Source organism: Rana temporaria, chromosome 5 (assembly GCF_905171775.1).
Source record: "Rana temporaria chromosome 5, aRanTem1.1, whole genome shotgun sequence".
Classification (NCBI taxonomy): Eukaryota; Metazoa; Chordata; class Amphibia; order Anura; family Ranidae; genus Rana; species Rana temporaria.
Window position 1 is genome coordinate 109849501 of NC_053493.1, and position 27828 is coordinate 109877328.

At 44.4% G+C, this 27828-nt stretch overlaps 1 protein-coding gene across 3 annotated transcripts in view; it reads right to left on the bottom strand.

Annotated features, from left to right (window-relative positions):
• THRB (thyroid hormone receptor beta) overlaps nt 1-27828 on the bottom strand; it is a 554536-nt gene that overhangs the window by 210865 nt on the left and 315843 nt on the right. For all 3 annotated transcript variants that reach the window (XM_040353002.1, XM_040352998.1, XM_040352999.1), the window contains one exon: nt 9904-9949. The gene's annotated coding sequence lies outside the window, so the exon portion shown is untranslated. The remainder of the gene's footprint in view (nt 1-9903; nt 9950-27828) is intronic.

Genomic DNA, 27828 nt, shown 5'->3' on the forward strand with positions numbered 1-27828 from the left:
TCTATTTATTCTAGCTGTGGGTGGACAGCATTGTGCGCATAATATGATAACATCATCATACTCTGTCTCAAGTTGTTTTACAATCACTGAGAAACATTGAAATTCCTTTGTTTTCATCTTCCAGACAGTCCTCCTCTCCTGTAGGTACTGAGTTTTGTGAAAACACAAGCTATCCAGAAAGGTATCGTCGAGGTCTGGGAACCATAGAGATGGACCATGGCCCTGGACCTACAGTAAGGCTGCAGTAAGTTCACACTGGCATTAAAGTGCTTGTAAACCCTTACATACCACTTTTTACCACCTATAATAAGGCTTACCTGTAGCTACCCTGGTTATCTCCTAAACCTGCACGGTTTAGGAGATATCCCCCTGTATCTGCATGTGCCAAAGTCATCGGCACATGCGCACTGAAGCAATGGCACGTTGTGCCGTTGCTTCAATTGGACTGTACCCCCCTGAGTCACAGTGACAGTCTCTCAACATGCCAGGTGATCTCTTCAGTCCACTCCAATCCAAACAGCACTGATAGTCCTGCTCACGGCTTATCTTGCCCCCATCCCCTAGACCTGCACACAAAGCTCTGGCCACTCTGCTCATCTCTCTTACACCTCGACATTACAGGAAATGCTCAGGCACCACCTCCCCCCGACCTACCCACCGCTGGAGCCGCTCAAACACACTGTAGCAGACACTCCGATGGTCATGACTGGCTCCGGTTTGGAACTGCCAAAGCCGAGTGTTACAGACATATTTTTTACTGGCAATCTTTTCCTGTTACTGGCATTTACTGCCCATTTTTTACTGTCTGCCAGTTAAAATACTGATGGTTGGCAACACTGTCCTGTAATCACTTCTTTCTATGCACTTTATGCTTGTGCTGCTTGAAGATGGTTGCCAGCAACTTCTGAGGGTAGGTGCATAAATCATAATACAGGACATGAAAGTGTCCTTTAGAATATTTCTGGGAGACAATTGGATGTACCCAATAGCACCTCGATACCCTTCTCCTCTTCCTCTGCTCAGCCAATTGCTCATACATCAGCATCATCAAACAAGAGATAAAGCATAGTAAAGGAATCCAGGCAGCTGCCTTCCCTGCTAATGGAGTATGCACAGGAAACATTCACCATTACAAGCCACACCTAAAATTGTTTATTTCCTGTAATGTCACTTCCCTTTAAAAAAAAAAAAAAAGGCGTTTGTAGAGCAGTTTTAACTTGCATCAAAACCGCGCATAGGGCATTTGGGGAGCGTTTTTAGAGTTAGCAATGTAGTCAAGTGTGAACAAACCCTAAAGCATCCTTAGAGCCGGTTCACACTGGGGCGGCACGACTTCGGGGGCGACTCTGCAAGGCGACCTGAAGACAACTTCAGAGGCGACTTGCAAAATTACTTCTGTATAGAAGTCAATGCAAGTCGCCCGAGTCGCCCCCAAAGTCGTACAAGAACCTTTTTCTAAGTCGGAGCGACTTGCGTCGCTCCTATTAGAACGGTTCTATTGAATAGAACGGGACGCGACTTGTCAGGCGGCTGAGTCGCCTGACGAGTCGCCCCAGTGTGAACCGGCTCTTAGGCTAAATACACACATTGCTTTTCATGTCAAGGTGAACGTCTAACACAGAATCCAGTGCCTGAAGCAAACTTTAAAGGTTGGCCTCACACCGTGGGATTCGAGTATTCGCGAAGCCCGCAAACCCAGGGTAAAAATACGGGGGTCAGTGACATGGAAATTGCTAGATAGTACTGGGCAATAAGCAGTCAGATTTGATAGAAGGGTCAGAAGAAAGAAAATAATGGTTTAAAAAGTAACATTTCTTCTTAGGAGAAAAGGTCCATCACAAGTCTGACAGAGTAGGTTGGGTTTTATGAGCATGCACTTGGGATGGCCCTTGCAATTATTTTTGCCACTGTCCATTTACCTGAAGATAGCCTGCATATTACCCATGTTCTATGAATACAAGCCCTGTGTCCTGTACTGTACTAGTAAAATATAGGCTTTAAAACCACTTGCTGAAAAATCACATACCTGTACGTCACTCTGCTTCAAGTGGTTGTACTGGGGTGATGCCTGCAGCTGCAGGCATCACCCCAATACCATTGTTTAGAGCCAACTGTCAGCTTTCTTGAGATAACAATCGATGAGGCTAAGAAGCCACTCGATTGTTATCACAAGCAGTGGGAGGGGACGACCCCGCTGCCTTCCACCGCCCCACTCTGGCTCTTCCATCCCACTGGGAGGCCCGAGTGACCAGCTGTCTCATCTGCCGGCTGGCTGGAGACCCGAACAAAGCCGTAATCAGTTTTGATCAGGGGTGGATATAGTAACCCAGAAGCGACTTCACAACGTCACTTCCAGTTTACTGAAGCCTTAAAGGCGCCAGTTTAAAAAAAAAAAAAAATAGTATTCAAATCAGCCAAACTCAGCATTTTGAATGCTTTTAAATGCAAAGGAGGGATTTGGGGTCTTATATAACCCAGATCCCTCCAAAAAAATACCTGACAGGTAACTATTACTGTCACAAGGGATGTTTACATCCCTTGTGACAGTAAAGCTTCGTACACGCGATCAGTCCAACCGATGAACCTGACTGATGGTCTGTCGCGCCTACACACCATCGGTTAAAAAAACGATCGTGTCAGAACGCAGTGACGTAAAACAGAACGACGTGCTGAAAAAAAACGAAGTTCAATGCTTCCAAGAATGCGTCGACTTGATTCTGAGCATGCGCTGGTTTTTAACCGATGCTTTTGCATACTAACGATCGGTTTTGACCTATCGGTTAGGTGTTAAATTTTAAAGCAAGTTTCTATTTTTTGAACCGAAGGTTAAATAACCTATGGGGCCCACACACGATCGGTTTTGACCGATGAAAACAGTCCTTCAAACCGTTGTTCTCTGGCTATCCTATCGTGTGTACGCGGCCTAATAGTTACCTGTCAGGTATTTTTACATCGTAACAGCAATAAAAGTGATAAAAATAATAATTAAAGGGGCAGTGTAAAAAAAAAGAAATGAAAAGAAAAAATAATTTGTTATTTTTAAGCCCCCCATCCCTCCGTGCTCGCACGCAAAATTGAACACAAATGTAAGTCACGCCAGCAAATGTAAACAGTGTCCAAACCACACATGTGAGGTATCGCCGCGATCGTTAGAGTGAGAGCAATAATTCTAGCACTAGACCGCCTCTGTAACTCTAAATTTTTAACTGTTAAATATTTTTAACCCAGACGAGATTGGCCACTTTCAGGGTGATGTGTACCAAATTACAGGAGAACAGACTCAGAAGAACCCTTGGGAGTGTCTATTTTACGATACAAGGAAAACGGTCCCTCAATATAAGAATACCCTAGTTCTATTCCTTTTAAACGCAGCTAAAAGTCTGATCCCGAGGTTCTGGAGGATCCAAGAAGTTCAGAGCATGAAGGATTAGGTTGTAAGGGTTGAAATGATAAGAGTCATAGAAGAAACTATACGTACAGAAGAGGACTCACTGGAGATATTCCGGAATATATGGGGGAAATAGAGGAAATTCCGGGAAGTTGGAGGAACTGACAAAGGGGTAGGGAACTGGGGGGAGGAGAGGAGTTTTTTTTTTTCCTGCTGAGGAGGTTGCTTGGGGGGAAGGCTTTGGGGGTAGGGGGAATAAATGTTTAGATCGTAAATAAAGGAATATGACTTTTTATCATATGTATCTGTTTATACTTGTACAGTTGAACCTCGGATTACGAGCATAATCCGTTCCAGGAGTATTCTCGTAATCAAAAGTACTCGCATATCAAAGCGAGTTTTCCCATTGAAGTCAATGGAAACGAAAATAATTTGTTCCGCATTTACTTTAATGGAATGCAATACTGAATGCGGCCAGAGGTGGGGGGCCCCAGAGAGCACCAAAAATGTCCGAAAAGGCCCAAGGACACTTCGGCTTGTTTCCTGCGCCCCGTATCTCAGGCCAAATGAGGTACTGCATTCCAATGTTCGGCTTTTCTCGGCTCCTGCGCCCCCGTACCTCAGGCCAAATGAGGTACTGCAGGCCTATTTTCGAATCTGCTCGGCTTTTGTGCCCCCGTACCTCAGGCCAAATTAGGCACTGCAGGCCTATTTAGCTTGAATTCTGCCCGTCTTGCGAGTCAACACTCGCAAACTGAGTCAGAATTAAAAAAAAAAAGTTGCTCGCAAATCAAAATGCTCTCAAATCAAGTTACTCTTAAACCGAGGTTCCACTGTATGTACAATAAAAGAGAGAATATTAAAAAAAAAATTATATTTTTAAAACATCGCCTATGGAGATTTTTAAGTACCATAGTTTGTCGCCATTCCACAAGTGTGCGCAATTTTAAAGCATGACATGTTAGGTATTTATTTACTTGGCGTAACGTTATCTTTCACATTATACAAAATATATTTTTGAATTCATGAAAGTGTATTTTTTCCCAAAAAATTGCGTTTGAAAGACCTATGCGCAAATACAGTGTGACATAAAATATTGCAATGACCGCCATTTTATCCTCTAGGGTCTCTGCTAATATAAATATATATATATATAAATATATATATATATATATATATATATATATATATATATATATATATATATATATATATATATATATATATATATATATATATATATAATGTTTGGGGTTCTAAGTATGTTTCTAGAAAAAAATACAGATTTTAATTTGTAAGCAACAAGTGTCAGAAAGTGGTTAAAATAGAGGTAAAAAAGTCAGGTGGTTGATTTTTACTTACAGGTAAGCCTACAATAAGGCTTACCTGTAGGTACAGTAAATACCTCCTAAATGTGCATTTAAGGGATATTTACTTTAGTGGCAGCGACATCACCAGCACATGCGCACTGGACTCTGGATGGGCTGTGCTGTCCATTTAGAACTCTGTGCCACGAGAGTGATGTCATTGTGGCTTGGCCAGTCAAGCCCTTGAACCCAGAAAGAAGACTGGTTAAAGATGGAAGCTCCTACAGTAGACTTTTCAGGTAAGTCCATCATAATATGCTTGTATGCATTGCATGGCCTGATATATTTTTTTTTGGGGGGGGGGGGGGGGTTACAGCCTACTACTGCTTTACCGAAATTACATTTAGTTTGCCAAAAATCTGTTTAGCATAAGCAACTGACATTTTTTGAAAATCATTTTGCTTTTAGTTTATTACCACTGTATCTAAGAACCAGACTGTCTTTCCACTATTAGTCCCTCTACTGCTGTCACACATAGTGGTGCCCAAGGATTTCTATCTTTTTTTATTGTCCACTGCATTACAAAATACTTTACCTAATAAATTCAGATTGTGAATGTATGATGGACTGCCAGCATGTGGAAAATTAAACATATAATAAGATGGTTGGCTGGAAAATAATAGTTTACTCTGCATGTACAGACGACTACTACTACGGTGAGGACCAATTAATTTTGCTAAAAAAAAAAAAACGCTGTCTAACTTTAACAGCAATGTCAAAGTCTAAGGAAGATATGCTTATACCTATATAAAAACATAAATCTGCATTGGGTTACCATAGTTACCATGACCAATCGGACAATATTATTACTAATAGAAAAGTAATTACTGCAGCATACATGTATATGTAAAGATGTAAAAAAAAAGGAGAATTTGGGAACCAGTATGTACATTTGCTCTCACAAATACATTTAAAATGTAATTAAATATAAAAGGGTCAGTGTTACCAAAATTGATCTTTTAGATTCTGAGATATGCAAGATTAGTTACCTAATGGTTTTTATCTCTCATGGACTGTGGTGGTAAAATCTCTGCCCCCAGGTCTGCATACCCACTATGGCCATTATGATGGGGTCCTACTCCACCTGTTGAAACTTTCAATCATTTTATATTTTATAGAACATAGCAGAGGGAGTGAGCTGGGAATACCCCAAAGTTGGCAAGAACATCAAAAACTGTAAGATAAGCATAAAGACCAGGAACTGGAGAATAGAAATATCATGGATGTAGAAAATACACATATGCAAGATGCTAGGGGGTGACTAAGCCAGTGGCATATCATCCATGGATGCAGGGTGTTAGCTGCACATGGGCCCCTGGGGGGGGGGGGGGGCGTGACACTGTGACCCACCCTGCACTGTGACCCACCCTGCACCCATGGATTATTGTCCCTTGACAGTCAGGGATGATCGGTGCGGCGGGGGACAGCTGCAAGCACCAATCTCCCTTTATGGCATTTCAGCTGTCCTGTAAGCCGCTTCTCCTACTCTACCTACTATAACTGTCTGCTGAAATGCCATACAGGGCAATCGGTGCTTGCAGCTTTCCACCTCTGCACCAATCATCCCTGACTGCCCCCTCGTGTATTGCTCTGCCCCGGTGTCTTCCTCCGCCCCCGGTGTCTTCCTTCGCCCCCATCTATGCTCCTCCTCCGCCCCCTCCTACTCCCCCACAGCCGGCTTCCCTCCTTTCCTCTCCCGCCGGCTGCAGGGGATGTGTCAGAATGGAGAGCAGAGGAAGGGGCTGGTAAATATGTAATTTACCGGCCCCTTTCTTGTCTGAATTGGACATACAGAGTGATCGCTACAGATCACTCCTGTGTCCTATAATAACTGAGCAGAGTAACCTGTGATTACTCTGCTTCAGTTTAAGAATGCTCATTCATTTTCAATGCTGAGAAAGGGACAAGGGAATCCGTGTCCTCAGTCCCTTTCTCTGTCTCAAAGGGGAGATGTCAGAGGACTAGACTTCTGATAATTCATGAAAACCCACCAACAGGGCCGATAAGAAAAAAAGAAATTACAAAATGTAATTGTAAAAAAAAAATAACAAATGTAATTGTTAAAAAATTACATAAAATAAAAAACTACTGACACCAAGCAGCTTGCTATGGTGGCACCCGGGCTGAGTCACAGCTCCCTGTGTCCATTCACACACGGAGCCCCGGTTTGGCCCCCAATTGGCTAACTGACTTTGATTGACAGCAGCGGGAGCCGATGGCACTGCTGCTGTGTCTCAGCCAATCAGGAGGAGAGTCCCGGACAGCCGAGGAACTAGTGGACATTGCTGGAGAGATGGGCTTAGGTAAGTACAGTATTAGGAGGGCTGAGGGTGGCTGCTGCATACAGAAGGATTTTTACCTTAATGCATAGAATGCATTAACCACTTGCCGACCGCGCACCGTCATTATACGTCCACAAGGTGGCTCTGCTGGGCGAGAGCACGTAATATGACGTCCTCTCTCCCAGCCGCCACTAGGGGCGCGCACGCGCGCCCCCCGCTCGCCCCCGACTCCCGTGCGTGTGCCCGGCGGGCGCGATCGCCGCCGGGCACACGCGATCGCTCGTTACAGAGCGGGGACCGGGAGCTGTGTGTGTAAACACACAGCTCCCGGTCCTGTCAGCCGGGGAAATGCTGATCTTCGGTTCATACAATGTATGAACCGAGGATCAGTGTTTCCCCTAGTGAGGCCACCCCCCCCCCCCACAGTAAGAACACACCCAGGCATACTTAACCCCTTCCCCGCCCCCTAGTGTTAACCCCTTCACTGCCAGTGGCATTTTTATAGTAATCCAATGCATTTTTATAGCACTGATCGCTATAAAAATGCCAATGGTCCCAAAAATGTGTCAAAAGTGTCCGAAGTGTCCGCCATAATGTCGCAATACCGAAAAAAAAAACGCTGATCGCCGCCATTACTAGTAAAAAAAATATAATAAAAATGACATAAAAATACTCCCTATTTTGTAAACGCTATAACTTTTGCGCAAACCAATCAATAAACGCTTATTGCGATTTTTTTTTACGAAAAATATGTAGAAGAAAACGTATCGGCCTAAACTGAGGAAAAAAAATGTTTTTTTATATATTTTTGGGGGATATTTATTATAGCAAAATGTAAAAAATATTCATTTTTTTCAACATTGGCTCTCTATTTTTGTTTATAGCGCAAAAACTAAAAACCGCAGAGGTGATCAAATACCACCAAAAGTAAGCTCTATTTGTGGGAAAAAAAGGACGCAAATTTTGTTTGGGAGCCACGTCGCACGACCGCGCAATTGTCGAATCGCAAAAAGTACTCTGGTCTTTGGGCAGCAATATGGTCCGGGGGGTAAGTGGTTAAGATAAAAAACCTTCTGACTTTACAACCACTTTAAATGCACTGAAAAAATGTAAATAAAAAAAAAATAACCCCTAAAAAACATGTGGATGGCATTACTGTCCTTCAATGACCAATAAAAGCTATTAACAAATAACTGTCCCCGAGTCATAAAATGACTGAAAAAAAGGTAATGCGTTGTACAAAAAAAGTACAAAAAAGAACTCTGTCACCTCTTCTACAGAACAATGGAACCGAAGTACTGAAGTGGGCCTAACTTTATGCCAAAAAGGGAACTAGTGTTTATTCCACTGTCTGTCCCTGATAACAAATAATTGCCCCTGAGCAATGGAACACATAATACATCAAGGTTCAAAGAAAGATAATACATACCACACAACAACTCTACTGCCACTTCAACAGAATGAATAAATTGAAGTGAACCTAACTCTGAACCTGAGTTCACTTCACTGCAATAATTCTAACCCCTGCAGGAGCATTAAAGGTAAGATTTCAGCTGCATTTTATTTCATGTTCGGTGCAAAGGTTCACTTTACATATCTTTGCCTCAGTTCAGTACATTAACAAATTAACAATTTTAAAAACTGTCAGTGTACAACAAAATGGATGTTTGAGCTAAGTACTTATACTGTAATGCACCCAAGCTTTGGCATTACAATGCATTCTTTACAAGCTTTTTACTTTTTTAACATTATCTTAAAGTGTCACTAAACCCACATCATAAAAAAAATATCAATAAATTCTGTATTACATGCTGTTCATACTCACTATTAGATTTGTTTTCTGTATTCTTCAAAAAACCTAGTTGATCCTGCTGCTTTCTATATCCCCCTTCTGTCCATGTCCCCAATTCAGCTGGGGATTTTGCAGAGCAGTGTTGGCAGCTCTGCACATGCTCAGTTTTCAGTGAGTTTCTATGCTGAGCATTTCCTCCCTATCACATCTGAGCAGTCCATGTGACTATAGAGTCACACATGTGGGCGTATAGACAGTGGTAAATGACAGCCCACTCCCTCCCCCCTCCTCCATGCCCTCTAACCAGCTAAACACAATGGGAGGTGGGATATTACATGTAGATTGATGAAGGCATCACCTCCCTCTTATTCTAAGACACAGGCTGGAGGCAGGTGACACAGCCGTGACTGGCAGAAATCTACCCACACCATGTTATTGCCAAAAAATAATACATTTCTGATTTCAAATGTATATTTGTATGACCATTTAAAACAGTTAATTGATATTCATTATTTAGTTTTACTCTGTATCCCAAAGGCAGTTTTATTTTTTTATTTTGAACACGTGACCAGCAGCAGAGGACTAGGAGCTCCTCAAGCTTATAGGTGATGGACCTTGTCTCCTCATGGAGATGTTTCTATATTTATACTAGTTCATATGCTCATTTATGCACATTTCATTGTAAAAATATAATGTTATACTATTTTAAGGGCACTGCAACATAATGGTGTTAACTAGTCTAATTGGAGTACATTCCTTTTTACTGTATATGCATTCAGAATGCATTTCAAGATTATCTGGTGTGAATATACACTAAATAATAAAAGTTGAAACCTGAGTGGTCACTCTGGGTACTGCTTTGTTCCCTTAGTCATGTCTTTATAAATGGGACTCTCATGGGACTTTTAATTGTAAGTACTGGAAAAGTCTTAACCATCATGCTAATGCAGCTTTACATGAAAGACATTTATTTTTGTTAGTATGCATTTTAAAACCACAACCTGCTACTTATATCTGACCTAACATGCATTATTTTTACCTAATAAATTGTAAGTTCTGGTAATTAAAATGTACCTCATTGGAAATATGATGTGATCGTCTTTGACTGGCGACGTGTAACCTGCAAATCAGAATAAAACAGTGATCAGAATGTTACAAGTCCCATTAAGACTATTAAAATTCATGAAGAATATAAAATACAGAATGTTTCCATTACTATGGAAATACTCTCAAGGTACATTGTCTACAGATTATAAATGAGAAATATTATATTTACACACGCACTTCACTAGCAAGGAAAAAAAAACATTTAGCAAGCACGCTCAGGCTGTAAAGAATATATTTTAAGGTCGCCTAGTTCTCGCAAGGTGGGACAAGTACACATTAATCACAAACAATTGTAGGCTGCGGAGTTTTAAAGCTGCTAAGTTACATTCAGAAAGATTAAAATGTCATTCAAAATGCTGACTTAAAAATAAAAACAGTCTATTACCCTTAGAACCTGAAGCTTCAAAATGCAAATGCGGCTCATACAACCTATTTCCTTCCCAAAGTACTTTCAATGCTCTAATATTAAAGAAGAATTGTTGTATAAAATAATCATAATAAATTGCATTTTTAATTTAAAGTGGTTCTAAAGCCTAAACATTTTTTACCCCAGAATACAGGGCAAAAGAATAGACATATTAATATAGCCCCACACCACAAAATGTATCAAATTATAGTATAGAGCAGGGGTGCCCAACCTTTTGAAGAACGAGGGCCACTTAAGCAACTTGGTATCCAGTAGTGGGCCACAATGAGCAGAGCGGGTGGATGACAGGTCACGGCTACTCTATTGGTCCTCCAATCCACCCAGATGGAAGGTGACAAATTTCCTTCTGTTTTTCGGATTGGAGGTAGGTTGGTGTAAATGGACATCTGTCGCTCTGTAGAGGTGAATTGAGGGTCCCATTTGGTCGGGCTGATCGTGTGAAAAGGGTATAAGACTGCTTTCTCACTGATGTGCTGCGGTTTACCCACACCGCGGGTGCAGTCTAGTGCACCTGTGTCTAACCTGCGGGTTAGCTGAACTTTGCCATAGACTCCGCCTGTGGAAAAAGCCGGCGCTGTAGAGGACACATCGGCTTATGGGGCTCTGCTCCGCAGCCTCTTTCTTCCTCTACCACCAGCTTCATTCACAACACTGATGTTGTAGTATGGCCGGTCGGCAACCTGCGATCTGGGCTTGCCAAACCTGCCATTCCAGAGTAGGAGGTCGCGGGCCACATCAGAGAGCTCCGCGGGCCACTGGTTGGCCACCCCTGGTATAGAGTATTTGTTATCCTTTTAGCAAGCTTTCTTTAGCAAGCTTTGTTGGATGTAGAAATAGCTCATTAAGCCCCCTTGTGGTGTTATATCCTCTATAAATAAACAAGCTTCATTATACTATAGAATAGCCCCATTAAAGTGCTCAAAGTGTCATCACAGAGGCCCTACTGATCCATGGGGAACATCTGCCCCATTTATAGTCCCCCAAGTTGGCCTGTGGTGTTATCAAAACCTCCGTGTCTGCTGTACTTTGTGCCCTGTATTCTAGGGACCTAAATGCACCTGGGGTTAAATATAAGGTATTCATGTACATTTAAAGAATGGAATGTAGATAGAAGGGGGATCAGTAATATTTTAGGTGCTCCCTTTTTGCTTTTCTTGTGGTCATTATTTTTATGACCCACATTAATAGATGAGAGTTTCCAGAAGAACGCACGTGCCTGTGGTGTCGTCGGGGGAAGGGGAGGTGGTCCTTGACAGCCGGGGGTAATACTTTTTGCCTTGTATTCCGGGGTCCTCTCCTTGGATTGTTCAGGTTGTATGCTAGTCACTCAGATACTTTCACTCAGCACACATTGATGCAATATATTTATGTGTTCTGTTTTTGATTATTTAATTATTGACTTTTCTAGCCTTTTTTTAAGTTTAGCCAAGTTACCTTTTATTACCCCATTATCAACTCCTGAAGAAGAGGATTTTCACCCACGAAATGCGTTGAGCTATAGAATTGTCTGTTTGCAAGCTTATAAGAAAAATAATTATAAGTGATTTTGTCCACCAAACAGTTTAAAAAAAATATTTATGATATTAAACAAAATAAGACAAATAGGGGTGTTTCTGTATTTGAATTGTATTACAAAAATTACTGGAGGACTTTTCTTGTACAAAGGGTTTTATTGAAAAGTTATAGTTCAACAGTTCAATACATAGGTGTAAAAAACAAACCAAAAAAAATATAAAAATAAAATAAATAAATAGATAAACTAGTAGAAACGGAACGATCATTTCAAGGCACAATAAGAAAAAACCCTTGGAGATCCAAGGGTGGTCAGGTGTGGTCAGCAGGAGATTGACATCCGATCTCATGATGTCGTTCACACAATTTTTAATGGCCTCGAAACTGAGGGCCAGCGATTTCCAAGCCCTAGCTATGGTCAATTTAGTTGCAGTAAAAATATGCGATGCCAATTGGCGTTTCGGACGGAGGAGTTCCATGATTGGTTTCCAAAGAAGGGCCTCAAATAGGTCTCCTCTTTAAATTGATGTTAAAGAGATTGCGAAGGAGCGTATAAACTTTGACCCACAGTCTGCACACCCTGGGACAAGTCCACCAGATGTGTGCTATTTGTGCCCTCCTGAGAACATCCACGGAAACATAAGGGCTAATAGGACGGGATAAAAGTCGTCAATCTGGCTGGGGTATAATACCACCTGTAAAACACTTTATAAGCATTCTCCAAGAAGAGAACATTTCTAGAGCATTTGGGTAGAGCAATAGTCATACTCCTCCAATCCTCCGAGTCAAGCTACTTCCGCCTCCCACTGTAAATTAAAAGGTCTCAGCGGAGGCCTTTTAGAAGAAATTTTTTTTTTTATCCAAAAGAAAAGTTTATTGAAGCACTGGTAAAAACTTACATACATCGAGAAAATTTTCAGGCATCAAGCATCAGATTACATTCCAATACAAATTTCAGCAGCTGTAAACCATAACACTTCGCCGCCCACATACATGGTTAATTCCACTCCCCCCGACCCCACCCGGTCTCCCCCACCTCCCAGGAACGTCACCCATAATCCAGAGGCCGTCCACCGTGACCGACCAAGGTTCAAGTTGCTTTGATCAACCGAGTATTCTACCCGTGACCAGGTCCACCGGGGCCAAGCCCGGTACATCTAGCCACCCGCCCCACAGCTTCTCAAACTTCTGGGAGCATCCTCTATGTTGGTAGATCACCTTCTCCTTTCGGAGCATTTCCCCCATTATATTGATCCACTCCTTCATACTGGGAGGTTCCTCCGCTATCCAATGAGACATTATAAGTTTCCGAGCTAGGAACAAAGATCTAATGACCGCCACTCTAGTAACCTCCTCCCATTCCAGGTCTTCCAAAATAAGAAGCAAGCACCGTTTCGGGTCAATAGGCATTGATATCTTGAACACCCTATTAATGGTGTCCACTACCCCCACCCAATAGGGGTGAAGCTTCGGACACCTCCACAGTAGGTGGATCAGGTCACCATGATCCCTCTTACACCTGGTGCATAGCGGGTTGGGCCGAAGCCCCATTGCAAACAGTCTGTGAGGGGTGTAGTACACCCTCAATAGCAGGTATAGTTGTGATACTTTATGGGACACATTTAGGGAACAAACTGGTACAGCCTGCAGAGCCTCATCCCACTGTTCGCCGTCCATCGGGCCCACATCTCCCTCCCACTTGGCCCTCACTTTCAGCGGGTGCTTAGTCATGAAGCCCTGTAGCAGCATACTATAACATTGCGATATGAATCCCTTAGTAGTAGTCGCTCTCGCGATCAAATTAAACAGAGGGGTAGGGGAGGGGGACCATTCCGAAGCGTCCCCCTGAGCTCTCACTGCATGGCTAAGTTGCATATAATAAAACAGCATCGACTGTGGTAGCTTAAAAAGGTCCCGCAAAGCCTCAAACGGAAGGAGTTGCCCGTTACAAAATATCTGTCCCAGTTTGACTATCCCATACCTCCTCCAAAGCGCCCCATGCTGTAGCTTGGCCAATTCGGGATACGAATCATTCGACCAAATAGGGCTGTATTCCGTGTACCCCGTCACTCCCTGTAGATACCTAACTTTGTTCCATACTTTTTGCATGAGGTTATAAGTGGGGTATTGTTTGTTTGGTTTTCCGAAGGCCTGTGCCTCCAGGGCAGGCGCCACCGATTCCCTCCCAACTGTGTGGAGCATCACCATTTCAGAGGAGCCTCCTCCCTCCCCCTCCCCCCTCTCCCCAGTGCGAACCACGCCTACCAGCTGTTGTAGCTGGGCAGCTATGTAGTATAACCAGGGATTAGGGAGGGCAAGCCCCCCCTGATCCTTCGGGCACTGGAGATGTTCCAGCTTAATCCTAGGGGTGCGGTTCTTCCAGATGAGTGAGCGAAACAAGGAGTTGACAATTCTAAATATCTTCAGAGTCACCACCGTGGGGGCATTATGCAGTACATAAAGCAGCTGGGGCATAAGGATCATTTTGATCAGGTTTACCCTGCCTGCAACAGACAGGCAGAGAGAATTCCACGTTTTGATACGGTCACGAAATTTTTGGAGCAATGGGGACACATTCAGTCTTCCATACTCACATATCCTGGGCGTCACCTGGATACCCAGATATTTGAATGAGGTAGTCAGGGGTACCGTGGAAGAGGTCGGAGGAGCCCCCCCTTCATCAATAAGCATTAGTGAGGACTTGGTCCAGTTTATCTGTAGCCCTGAGAATGTACCAAACTCCCGTATCACAGTCATAGCCCCCGTCAGTGAGTCCTCTACATCTCCTAACAAAATCATGGTATCGTCAGCATACAGCATTATTTTTTCTTGTCTATCCCCGTACCTGAACCCCACTATCTCTGGGCTGGCTCTGATTTTAATTGCAAGGGGTTCTATCGCCAAGGCGAACAACAGGGGTGACAACGGGCACCCCTGTCGCGTGCCCCTTCCCAAGGAAAAAGTGTGCGAGACCGCCCCCGCCGACCGAATGGCCGCCTTCGGGTTAAAGTATAGCAGACGGACCCAAGAGACGAAGGACTCCCCAAAACCGAACCTCTCCAGGACCTCCCATAGGTACTCCCACTCCACGCTATCGAAGGCCTTCATAGCGTCCAGTGAGAGCAAGGCCCTCTGTCCTACATTATCTGCCGGGGATTGCATATTAAGGTACAACCTACGCAGGTTGACAGCCGTTGACTTGTCAGGCATAAATCCTGCTTGGTCAGGATGAACCAAGCTTGTAATGACCCCGTTCAACCTGATCGCTAGCATTTTGGCCAGCAGTTTAATGTCGCTCTGGAGCAGTGATATCGGCCTATAGGAGCCTGGATCCAACGGATCCTTACCAGGCTTGAGTATCAATACAATATTGGCAGTGGTCATGGAGGGAGGTAAAGACTGTCGTTCCCTGGCCGAATTAAATACCGCCAGCAACCTTGGCAGGAGAAGGCCTGCATAGTGCTTGTAAACTTCAATGGGCAATCCGTCTGCCCCCGGAGCCTTACAGTTAGGGAATGCAGCCAGCGCTACCTGCAGTTCTTCTAAAGTGAAGGGGGCATCCAAGGCCTTCCTTTGCACAGTACCCAGTCGGGGGAAGTCAATGTCTTGTAAGTAAGTCAGTAGTTCTGTCCGAGTGAATAGCTCCGTCGGGAGGTACAAAGTCTCATAGAATCTAGCCAGTTCTGCCAGGACCTGGTCCGGGGAATTCACTATCTTGCCCTCTCTGTTTTTAATTGCACCAATACTGGGAGCTCTCTGCTGGGAGTTAGCTATTCTAGCAAGCATACGCCCTGTACTTTCGCCCTCCTCAAAAAAAGCCAGTCTGGAGAAGAATAGCTTCTTTTCAGCCTTGGAGGCCAGCAGCCGCTCATAAGCTGATTGAGCTGACTGCCACACCTCCCTCGCAGCCTCAGTGGGGGCCTGCACGAAAGCTTCCTCCAGGGCCGTGACCTGTTTTTCAAGGTCCTCTTTGAGCCCCGAAGAATCCTTCTTCACCCTGGTAATTTCCCGGATAAGGAGTCCCCTTACATATGCTTTAAATGCGTCCCACTGCTCGGATGGTGATTCAACAAAGCTCTCTCTATCTAAAAATTCCCGCATGCTCCGCTCCACCTCCTCGTGCGACAGAAAAAGTTCCAGCCAAAAGGCGTTAAATTTCCATGGGGATCTTGGAAGTGTAGAGGGTGGGGAGATAATCAAGTTAGTCACCACATGTGAGTGGTCAGAGACACTGCGGGGCCTATACGTCACTTCCGAGATGGATGGGAGCACTGCGGGGTTGCCCACCACCAGATCTATCCTAGACAATGTCCCGTGAGTCTTGGAAAAGCAGGAAAACTGCCTCTCCAATGGATTCCTTGCCCTCCATACATCTATCCATCCTACCTCGGTGAGCAATCTCAGCAATGGAGAGTCCCTCGGAGTGGACGAAACCCCAGAAATGGGGTGTCGGTCCAGCGAGGGACTCAGCCAGCAATTAAAGTCCCCCACAATTAACAGCGGAAGGTCCGGCCTGCCCTCCAAATAGGTCAGCAGCAAACGGAGCACCGCCACTGTAAACGGCGGGGGTATGTAAATACATGCTAATATACAAACCAGCTTACCCACCCGGCAATGCAAAAAAATAAATCGCCCCTCCGCATCAATACAAACATCCAATTCCTGAAATTCAACAGCGGCGTGTATCATTACACTCACACCCCTGGAATAAGAGGTGTGAGTAGAATGGTAGGCCTTACCCACCCAGGCATATTTAAGACAGCATTGCGTTTCTGCGGTTAAATGTGTTTCCTGCATGCATAAAATCATAGGGTGATATTTTTTCAAACAAGTAGATACCATCATACGCTTCAGTGGAGAACCAAGGCCCCTCACGTTCCACGATACTATAGGTATTTCAGCCATTGGGAAATAAAATGCATGAATTAAAGGGTATAGACATTGGAAGTGACTGCATCGGCCTTAGGCTAGTACCTAGAGGCCCAGGAGTGGTCAGGAGAGGACAGTCATGACACCTCAGTGCGGCAGTGAGCAAACATAGTTCTCGATGTAGTAGGTAAAAGTTCAGCAAACAAAAGGCCTGGGTTGCCAACGGGCCAGACCCATATTCATGGCCAGTATTCCGGAAACAGTACTGTAGTTCAACAAAAAAAAAAGAAAAAGTCCAGGTCACCAACAGGGCCGACCCCTCGGCTCCAACATGGAGCGGACCATAATAAGGCACTTTTACTCCACCTGCTTTGTGGAGAAATCGCATTTTTCTTGCACCTTTACAAGACAACTCAGAGTTCACATCCTGATATAATGTCTCCCAGCAGAACATGACAAAAACATAGTCATCCAGGAAAAGGTAAGTAGGTAATAGATGAAGGGGTGAAACAAAAATAAAAGGGGAACTTTGTGCAAAAATCAACGGGTGGGGATTTCAAACCCACCACCCCCATCAGGGGAAGAGGGGAACCGAATCAAACCCCCCACTGTAAAAGTGCTGGCAGTGCACCGAACCCAGAACTTAAAACGTAACAACCTGCTTCATCTTCTGTAGGGTCAGTCACCTTCCTCTTCTCTCTCACGGAGACGCAGGGCCTGTTCATTGCGGTCGAGCCACTGTGCAGCGTCTTGGGCTGATTCAAAGAATTGGGCTTGCCGGTTGGCAGTGACTCTCAGCTTAGCAGGGTACAGCATAGCGTAAGGTAGTTGTAGTGCGCGAAGACGCCTCTTCACATCTGAAAATTTCGCCCGGCGACGCTGCACCTCAGCAGAAAAGTCCGGGTAGAAGGACACCCGGACACCATTAACCTGGACGTTGGCCTTCTCTCTAGCGTGCCTCAGCACCGCCTCTCTGTCTCTATAGTGCAGCAATTTAGCCAGGATAGGCCTAGGGGGGGCCCCAGGCTGCGGTGGGCGGCCGGGTGTGCGGTGCGCTCTTTCCACAGTAAAGAATGGGGAGAAGGCCTCCTTCCCAAATATTTCCACTAGCCAGCTTTCAATAAAGGAGGTGGGGTCCCGGCCCTCTGTCTTCTCCGGCAACCCCACTATGCGCACATTATTGCGGCGTAAACGATTTTCGATGTCATCAGCCCTGTTGTTAGTGTCTCTAGCCAGTTGAATGGCCGCATGAGCCTCACGGGCAACTGGGGGCAGCCTGTCTTCCACTTCACTCACCCTGCTCTCGACAGCTGTAGTACGCTCCCTCATTTTTTGCATGTTTTGCCTTAGCAGGGATACCTCCTCTCTGAGGCCCCCAAACTGTTCTTTCAATGTGTTCACTGACGCTGTGCATACATGGACCGCTCTAAGTATTTCAGCCAGCGTCGGTTGCTCTGCTTCCCCAGCCCCTGACTCCAGGTCTGTAGGCATGGAGGGGGATTGTTCCACCCCATCCACTCGTTCCACACATCTCCAGGCCCCGCCATCCGCCTGTCCCTGCAAGGCCTGCCCCGAGTCCATGGCCCGTTCTGCTCCCCCCCCTGTGTCTTGATCCTGGGGGCCCCCAAGCTTCTGGGTAAAAAAGGTCATATCTCTAGGGTATTCCTTACCCTGTGTCTTTGCAGCTTTTTTGCTGGTCTCCCCTTTGAGCTTGTCGGCGCCTCGTGGTGTGCGGAGAGTCCGGGCCGCGGTGGCGCCATCTTGGATCTCGAGCGGGGGCCAGTCGTCCAGTTTTTTAGCCATTCCACGGGTGCAGTGAGCCGGTGGATGAACCGGGAGGATGTCCGGGTGAGTAGCCAGCGAAACAGCCGGTCAGAACCGTCGGATCGCTGCTGGGAGAGGATCAATAGCAGGTATTGCGGAGGAGCTGTGAGACACACGTCTTCTCACATGCCGGTCTTGGCCACGCCCCCTTTTAGAAGAAATTATGGCCGCATAAATCAAGGAAATTAGACTAGAGGATTGGGGGCGTGATCTGCAAAGGCTTTCAAAGGGGTCAACATATAAGGGGTAGGTTGGGACTTTATAAGTTGCAAAAGAAAGTGTCAGAGTTGCAGATAACTATAATGCTCCCGAAGGGGGATATCATGAGAGGAACGTAAGGTTGCAAAAGGGACAATCCTAGTGGGGGTAAACAGGGACTGAACATCCACAAAACCATTCTCGGTCCACCACGAGAACTGCAATGGGTGGGAATAGTGGGCAATGAAGGAGGCGCAGTAGGGGAAGATGGGGGGAGATCAGGCCGCTGAATATTTAACCGTATCCCACAGCCGGAGCGAGTGAGCCAGACAAGGACCTATAGTGCTTGAACAGTGCGCTCGAGGGAGCCAGTGGAGAGAAGCTAAAGGTATCGGATGAGAATCCACTACGTCGATGGTGGCCCACAATGGCATTTGTTGTTGCTCATGAAGATGAGAAAGGGCGGCTATGCCCGCGGCCATATAGTAAACCTGCAGATTGGGAACTGAGAGACCACCATTGACTTTGCAGGCATATAAAACCTGTCTCTTGATCCTGGGCCTTTTAGAACCCCAAACAAACTGCAGGATTTTACGCTGATGTATATGGAAAAAGTGAGAAGGAACCTGGACCGGCAAGACTAAACACAGTAATGCGAGACTTTCTCCCTGGTGTGGAGAAAGCCTCTTGAGGGGGAAGGGGGTGAGCAGGAGGGTCCGGACTCTTTCTACTTTGCAGATAGAGAAAGGGGCAGTGTGTTAGTGGGCGTCCTGTCACTCCTGCTCGCCCCCTCCCCCCTCAAGAGGCTTTCTCCACACCAGGGAGAAAGTCTCGCATTACTGTGTTTAGTTACAGACAGAAGAACAGGAAGTGAGGATTTCTCAGAAGAAATAAGGACATTTAAAAGCAAAATCGAAGGATGAGGTAAGTGAAGGAGGACTGCACTAAGGTAAAGAAAGCTATTTACGGATTTTTTTTTTACCTTTAAAACCCCTTTAATGCAGTATTTTCCTGCTTTAGATACTTCAGGAAAATATTGAAATTATGGCTATTAGATGAAGCTGACGATCCTAAAACATACACATATTAGACACATCACAGTGATTATTCACATAACAAACTTTTTGTTATACAGGACCCCTTATTTCTGGCTCCGACAATCACAATTTGCATATGTATCTTTTTGCAGTCATATTTGTGCTATGTTTGTACATCTTACATAATTCTATTTACTCCCATTTTTTTTGCTTGGTTTTCGCAAATAGAAACAAGCAAATAACTTTCATATCCTCATATTCATGTGCTTTTATTTATATATAAGACTGTTTGATGTGTGTTCTTGTTAACATCAGACCTTTTAATCTCTGAATTACAAAATAAATCTGGTTTCCTAAGGAAAGCTAAGCCTAAAATATTTTAATATTTCTACACTTCAAATTCACTGTCACAGCTTCAAAGGCAGATTGTGTTTGCAGTATTTTATGACTGAAGACAAAAGGAATTATTTTATGAGATAATTAAAACCAACACAATTATATCTGTGGCAAAGTTCACCAACCAATGTGTGCTCACAGCACAGCAGTTGCCAGTGAAACGATGCAGCTACTGCAGGGGAGCTTCGTACTTTTTGCCCTTCAGATATTTTTTTTAAAAACATGTAGCACATCAACAAAAAAATGCAACTGCTGGTGGAATCATAATGCTAACTCAGTTAACACAAACTAAATATTAAAGGTAGAAAGTTGCTCTGGTAAAAGAAACAAAAAAGTTTGCAAGCAGGCAATAGGAAATGCTTGTAGAAAAATTACAACAAAACGCTGGTTAACACACAAGTACACTATATTATCAAAATTATTGGGATGCCTGTTTATCAGGCTCACATGAACTTTAATAGCATCCCAATATTAGTCAGTAGGGTTCAATATTGAGTTGGCCCACCCTTTGCAGCTATAACAGCTTTAACTCTTCTGAGAAGGCTTTCCACAAGGTTTAGGAGTATGGGAATGTCTGACTATTCTTCCATAAATGCATTTGTGAGGTACTGATGTGGACTAGAAGACCTGGCCTGCAGTCTCTGTCTAATTCATCCCAAAGGTGTTCTGAAAAATGTGGTGTGCATTTGTCTTCAGCCCCCTTTACTCTGATACCCCTAACTAAAATCTAGCGGAACCAACTGCCTTCAGAAGTCACCTAAGTAGTAAATACAGTCCACCTGTGTATTAATTCTCAGTATAAATACAGCTGTTCTGTAAAGCTCTCAGAGGTTTGTTACAGAACATTAGTGAACAAACAGCATCATGAAGGCCAAGGAACACAGCAGACAGGTCAGGGAAAAAGTTGTGGAGAAGTTTAAAGCAGGGTAAGGTTATAAAAAACCTTTATGAGGTCATAAGGTTGTTTATGAACTAATTAAATAGGATTGGTCCCAGGACAGAACACTGGGGGACCCCACTTTCCACCGCTGACCATTCCAAATACTCCCCCCTTTATCACTACCCTCTGAACTCGCCATTGTAGACAGTTTTCAATCCATGTACTTACCCTATGGTCCATGCCAACCTTACTTTGTACAGTAAACATTTATGGGGAACTGTCAAATGCTTTTGTAAAAATCCAGATAAACCACATCTACGGGCCTCCCTTTATCTAGATGACAGCTCACCACCTCAAAGAAGGTTAATAGATTGGTTTGGCAAGAACTATTCTTCATGAATCCATGCTGATTACGGCTAATGATACAGTTTTCACTAAAATCTTGTATATAGTCCCTTGTCATCCCCTTCAAGAGCTTGCATACTATTGATGTTAGGCTAACTGGTCTGTAATTCCCAGGGATGTATTTTGGCCCTTTTTTTTAAATATTAGTGCTACATTGACTTTTCTCCAATCAGCTGATACCATCCCAGTCAGTAGACTGTCAGTAAAAATTAGGAACAATGGTCTGGCAATTACCTGACTGAGTTCCCTAAGGACCCTCAGGTGCAAGCCATCTGGTCCCGGTGACTTATTAATGTTACGTTTTCAAGTCTTTTTCTAATTCTGTCCTCTGTTAGCCATGAGGTTGCTTCCTGTGATGTGTCATGAGGATAAACACTGCAGTTTTGGTTACTGAAGGCCCCCAATTCCCTCCTGAAGGCTGAGGAGAAAAATAAATTCAATACCGTCACCATCTCACCATTCTTTGTAACCAGATTCCATTCCTCATTCTTTATGGGGCCAATATGGTCTGTTCTCCCTCTTTTACTGTTTATATACTATTTATATACTTTTTCAAGGCACTGTGTGTATAATATATATATATATATATATATATATATATATATATACACAGTATATGGGCCGGATTCAGATACAATGGCGTATCTGTCCGGCCGGCATAACGTATCGGAGACTTTGGGCACAATTTATTTTTTCAGAAAGAACTTGCGCCCTAAGTTACAGCACCGTAACGTATGTGTTGCGGCGTAAGGCCGCATAATTCAAATGGGGATGTAGGGGGCGTGTTTTATTAAAATTTGTGTTGACCCCGCGTTTTTTACATTTTATTTGAACGGCGCATGCGCCGTCCGTAAAATATCCCAGTGTGCATTGCTCTAAATGACGTTGCAAGGACGTCATTGTTTTCGACGTGAACGGAAATTACGTCCAGCCGTATTCGCGAACGACTTACACAAACGACGTCAAATTTCAAAACTCGGTGCGGGAACGACGGCCATACTTAACATTAGCTACCCCTCATATAGCAGGGGTAACTATACGCCGGAAAAAGCAGAACGCAAACGACCTAAAAAAAAAGCGCCGGGCGGTCGTTCGTTTCTGAATCAGCGTAAATCCTCATTTGCATATTCCTCGCGGAAAAATACGGAAGTGCCACCTAGCGGCCAGCCTGGAATTGCAGCCTAAGATCCGACGGTGTAAAACACTTACACCTGTCGGATCTTAGGGATATCTATGCATAACTGATTCTCTGAATCAGTCGCATAGATACGACCGGCGGAACTCAGAGATACGACGGTGTATCAGGAGATACGCCGTCGTATCTCTTTCTGAATCCGGCCCTATATATATATAAAAGCAAATGACTGGGTGAACTGGGTGATAGTAAAGTCCTGCATATGGCCAGTTTAAGTTGATCGCTTGGTTTTGTCTATGCATATATTGTAGAAATAAGGTGGGGAAAGGTTAAAGAAAAGCGCTGTTCTTAGCCATGGACTGGCTCACGAGAATTTAAAAGATATTTACGCCTACAGCAAAATATGATATACATTTTATTCCAGCTGCAGCTGTAGTTATGTAGCTGTCTTATAATAACTGTACTTGTCATTGAAAGATGAATATGTTAATAGAGCTGTGGGTTAAAGTGACCAAACCAAAATAAATCCATTTGCATTTGCAGTTATTTTCCCATGCTTGAGGGGCATTTATACATTTTCCATTACATCATTTTTAAACTGCTGAGATCCGAGATCAAAAAGGGCCATTCAGTTTTGTACATGCCAAATATACATTCAGCTATAATGAATTGTCTGTGTTCTTGTCATACTTGGAATAATACATCTGCATTGCATAACATTTAAAAAAGAACTCTACAAAGCTTCTGCCACTAACTTTCATTGTCATAGGGATACCGTTAAATATTTTTTATGTTGCCACTTTTGCTCCTTATGCCCTGTACACACGATCAGATAGCTGATGGAATCTAGTCCGATGGATTTTTTCGTCGGATATCCGATGAAGCTGACTTTCATCAGTGTTGCCTACACACCATCAGTCAAAAATCTGACCGTGTCCAACGCGGTGACGTAAAACACTACGACGTGCTGAGAAAAATCAAGTTCAATGCTTCCGAGCATGCGTCGACTTGATTCTGAGTATGCATGGATTTTTCTCCGATGGAGTTCCACACAGACGATAGTTTTTTTCTATCAGTTTTTTATCCAAAGGAAAATTTTAAAACACGTTCTTTTTTTTTCACAGATGGAAAACAAACTGATGGGGCCCACACACGATCGGTTTGTCTGATGAAAACGGTTCATCGGTCCGTTTTCATCAGACAAACCGATCGTGTGTACAGGGATTTAGTATGTCATAGCTCAGGTCTTTTTCAGAAACAGTTGCTTAAATGTTGCTCTTATGATGGAGTTTAAGCTTCCAGTTCCTATCTCTGGGTAATAAGCAGTTGTCCATATAATGGGTAAGTCAGTCAATGCCAAAAACCCATCAAGGCTAGGTTATTGCAGCTTCAAGTGATTCCAAAGTTTTTTTGTGTTTTGTTTTTTTAAATATTAAACATGTTGGGCCAAATCCACAAAGATCCGGCGTAACTTTTTTTCCATTTAAGTTACACTGCCTTAAAATTTCTACCTAAGTGCCCGATCCACAAAGCACTTACCTAGAAATTTTGGGCTGTGTAACTTAAATTCCGCCGGCGCAAGGCGTTCCTATTCAAATGGGGGCGATTCGCATTTAAATTAGGCGCGCTCCCGCGCCGGCGGTACTGCGCATGCTCGTGACGTCATTTTCCCGACGTGCATAGCGCGAAATTACGTTACGCCGAGCTTTGTGGATTGCGACGGGTCAATAAAGTTGCGTCGGGAAAAAAAAAAGATACTGCGGAAAAAAAAAAAAATCAAAATTTTAAAAAAATCGTGTCGCTGGACAGAAAGGTCTGCTTTTACATGGTGTACTAACTTTACACCTTGTAAAAGCAGCCCTAATTTTGCGTATGCAAACTAAAACTTACGGAGAAAAAACGAAGCTGAAAAGCTTCGTGGATCTCCGTAAGTGCTAATTTGCATACCCGAGGCGGCATTTCGACACGAAATGCCCCCAGCGGCAGATGCGGTACTGCATCCTAAGATCCGGCAGTGTAAGTCCCTTACACATGCCGGATCTTCTGCCTAACTATGGAAAACAGTTACGCCGTCGTATCCCTTTTGTGGATTTGGCCCGTTATACTTACCTGCTCTGTGCAATGGTTTTGCACAAAGCAGCATTGATCCTCTTCTTTTTGTGTCCCCTGACGACAGTCCTGATTCCTCCCTCTGTCAAGTGCCCCAAATAGCAAGCCTCTTGTTATGGAGACACGCGAGCAAGCTTGACATCGTCCATTTAAACATGGAGCGTGGTTTGGCCCCCGATTCTCTTCTTATTGGTACACTTGGCTGTGATTGACAATGGCTCCTGCTGCTGTATGAGACAATCAGGGGAGAGAGACACGGGAGAGCCGATGCTCCCATGCCCATCACTGGATGGAGATGAGGCTGAGGTAAGTATTAGAGCGGCTGGGGGGGGGGGGGGTGAACCCAGAAGGTTTACCCTAAGGCATAGAATGCATTAAGGTAAAAAACCTTCTGCCTTTAGAACCACTTTAAGAAAGTCCTGGGACCAGGTCAAAACTAAGGACCCTAGAGATCAGGGCCAGAAAGCTTATGACTAAAAGAAAAACTCATGATATCATGATTAGGCCAACACTCAAATTTAAGAATCACAGGAACACTGGCTGGAAAATCTAGAAACAATACACAATGAACCAGCAAACCCTAGAGGAAGAAGGTGTCATTAGAAAGCCCTTGATACTTCCCAAGGGAGACACAGACTGGGAAGTCAAGAGTAAAGAGCCATACGTATTAGCAGGCTAAAAAGCATAACAGTTCCAAGAGTGAATACAAACAGATGGTCAATCATCATTCTTTGATGGCGCAGGTAAACATAAACACATAGGACTGTATTATTAAAAAAATGTAAAAGATGTTTTCATCCTATCCGAACTTTTGTTCACTTCAAAGCTCAAACGGTTAATTTAGACACTAAGGCCCAGATTCTCAAAGACTTACGACGGCGTATCTCCAGATACGCCGTCGTAAGTCCGAATGGGCGTAAGTCTCCTACGCCGTCGTATCTTGGGTGCATATTTCTGCTGGCCGCTAGGTGGCGCTTCCGTTGATTTCCGTGTTGAATATGTAAATGAGCAAGATACGCCGATTCACGAACGTACGTACGTACGTACGTACGCCCGTTGCAATTAGTTACGCCGTTTACGTAAGACATACGCCGGCGTAAAGATAAAGCTGGTCTCTAGGTGACGCAGCCCATGCAAGGTATGGACGTCGGAACAAGCAAGTAAACGTTGTTTACGTAAGTCGTACGTGAATGGGGCTGTGCGTAGGTTACGTTCACGTCACAGGCATTGAGCCGGCGTATCTTTGGGCGTAAATACGACGTGATACTGAGCATGCGCGCGCATGCGCCGTTCGTTCGGCCATGCATCTACATGGGGTCAAGCTTAATTTAAATACAACATGCCCACGACCTGCCTACTTTGAAATACGCGTGCTTACGCCGGCCCATTTACGCTACGCCGCCGTAACTTAGGACGCAAGTGCTTTGTGAATACAGCACTTGCCTCTCTAAGTTGCGGCGGTGTAGCGTAAATAAGATACGCTACGCCTGCACATAGTTACGCCGCCCTACGTGAATCTGGGCCTAAAACTGATTGGGCTTGGATTAGATAACCGAAAAAAGTACATTTATATGTAATTGAAGCTACCCCCAATGGGCTTAGAAGACATCTCAAGCTGTGGAACTGCTAATTTTCAAAAATATATTGTACTTTTTAATTAGACAGCAGGCCTTCTTTAACAATATAATATGGTTTAATTAGCTGCAAGTTTCCAAACAGATGCAAAAGGAATAACTTTTGTGAACAGTTTTCTAGTTGACCAAAACATGCCAATAAGCTATGTTCAAAGCAATGCGGTTGCAGAAAAATAATCTAGTTCATCCTGTGGCCCATGTGATTTTCTAAAAAATCAAATGCTGCTTCCTTGAAATTAAGCAACCTAAATGTGATCTGCATGTATGTATATAGAACTTCCCTAGAAATGTCATTTACTGCTTGTGTGATTGGATCAACAATATTCCCTAACGTCTGCACTGATTTTCAAATCAAATTTCAGGCATCCTCTGAGCTTCCTTATTCCTGAGATACGATCGATGGTTCATCCTATCCTTAAAGTGAAGTTCCAGCCTTTTAATGTTTATTAAAAGTCAGCAGCTACAAAAAGAGTAGCTGCTGACTTTTAATAAACAGACACTTACCTGTTCCATAGTCCAGCGAAGCGGCCGCCTGGGGCGTCCCTCCTCTCCTCTCCTCGGCGCCTCCAATGCCACTCTGGGCACCCGGCCGTGACAGCTTTCGGCTTCATGGCTGGGCACGCACTGCGCATAAGCGAGTCGCTCTGCACTCCCGGAGTGGACAGCCGATCTCCTGGGACCTGCTACGTGTCCCAGGAGATAGCCTAGAGCAGGGGTGTCAAACTCAATTTCATCAAGGCCCGCATTGGCATTATGATTGCCCTCAAAAGGGCCGGTTGTATCTCTACGATTAGATGTCCAGGGCATCCCCTCCCCATATATTATATGTCAAGAGCCACCCCACCATCAGAAGTTGAGTCCCCCACTCTCCCTTACATCACAGTGCACCCCCCTTTCCTTATGCTGCTGCTGGGAAGAAGCTGGATTCATTGCTTAAAAGCAGAAAGTAAGGGTCTGGATGGTCGGATTCGTCTCACGGGCCTTGTGTTTGACACCTGTGGCCTAGAGGGAGGGGCAGTGGAGGAGTCGCCTAGGCAGCCCGTAGGTGGAAGTAGGAAGTGGGACAGGAAGTCCCACTCCTAATGAAGCCCCCACTCCCCCCCAAAAAAATGACATGCCAAATGTGGCATGTAAGGGGGCGAGCAGTGCTTAAAGCGGAAGTTCCACTTTTGAGTGGAACTCCGCTTTAAGGAATTCAGGCACTATAGTTTTTCCCGTTACAGCACTATGGCCCCATACACACGATAGAATATATCCGCGAATACGGTCCAGCGGACCGCAGATAAATCCTCTCGTGGATTTCGGCGGATTTTCATGCGATGGTGTGTACACACCATCGCATTGAAATCCGCGCCGAAATCCTCTGGCGATGACGTGTCGTGCCGTCGCCGCGATTATGACGCGGCGACGTGCGCGACGCTGTCATATAAGGAATTCCACGCATGCGTCAAATCATTACGACGCAT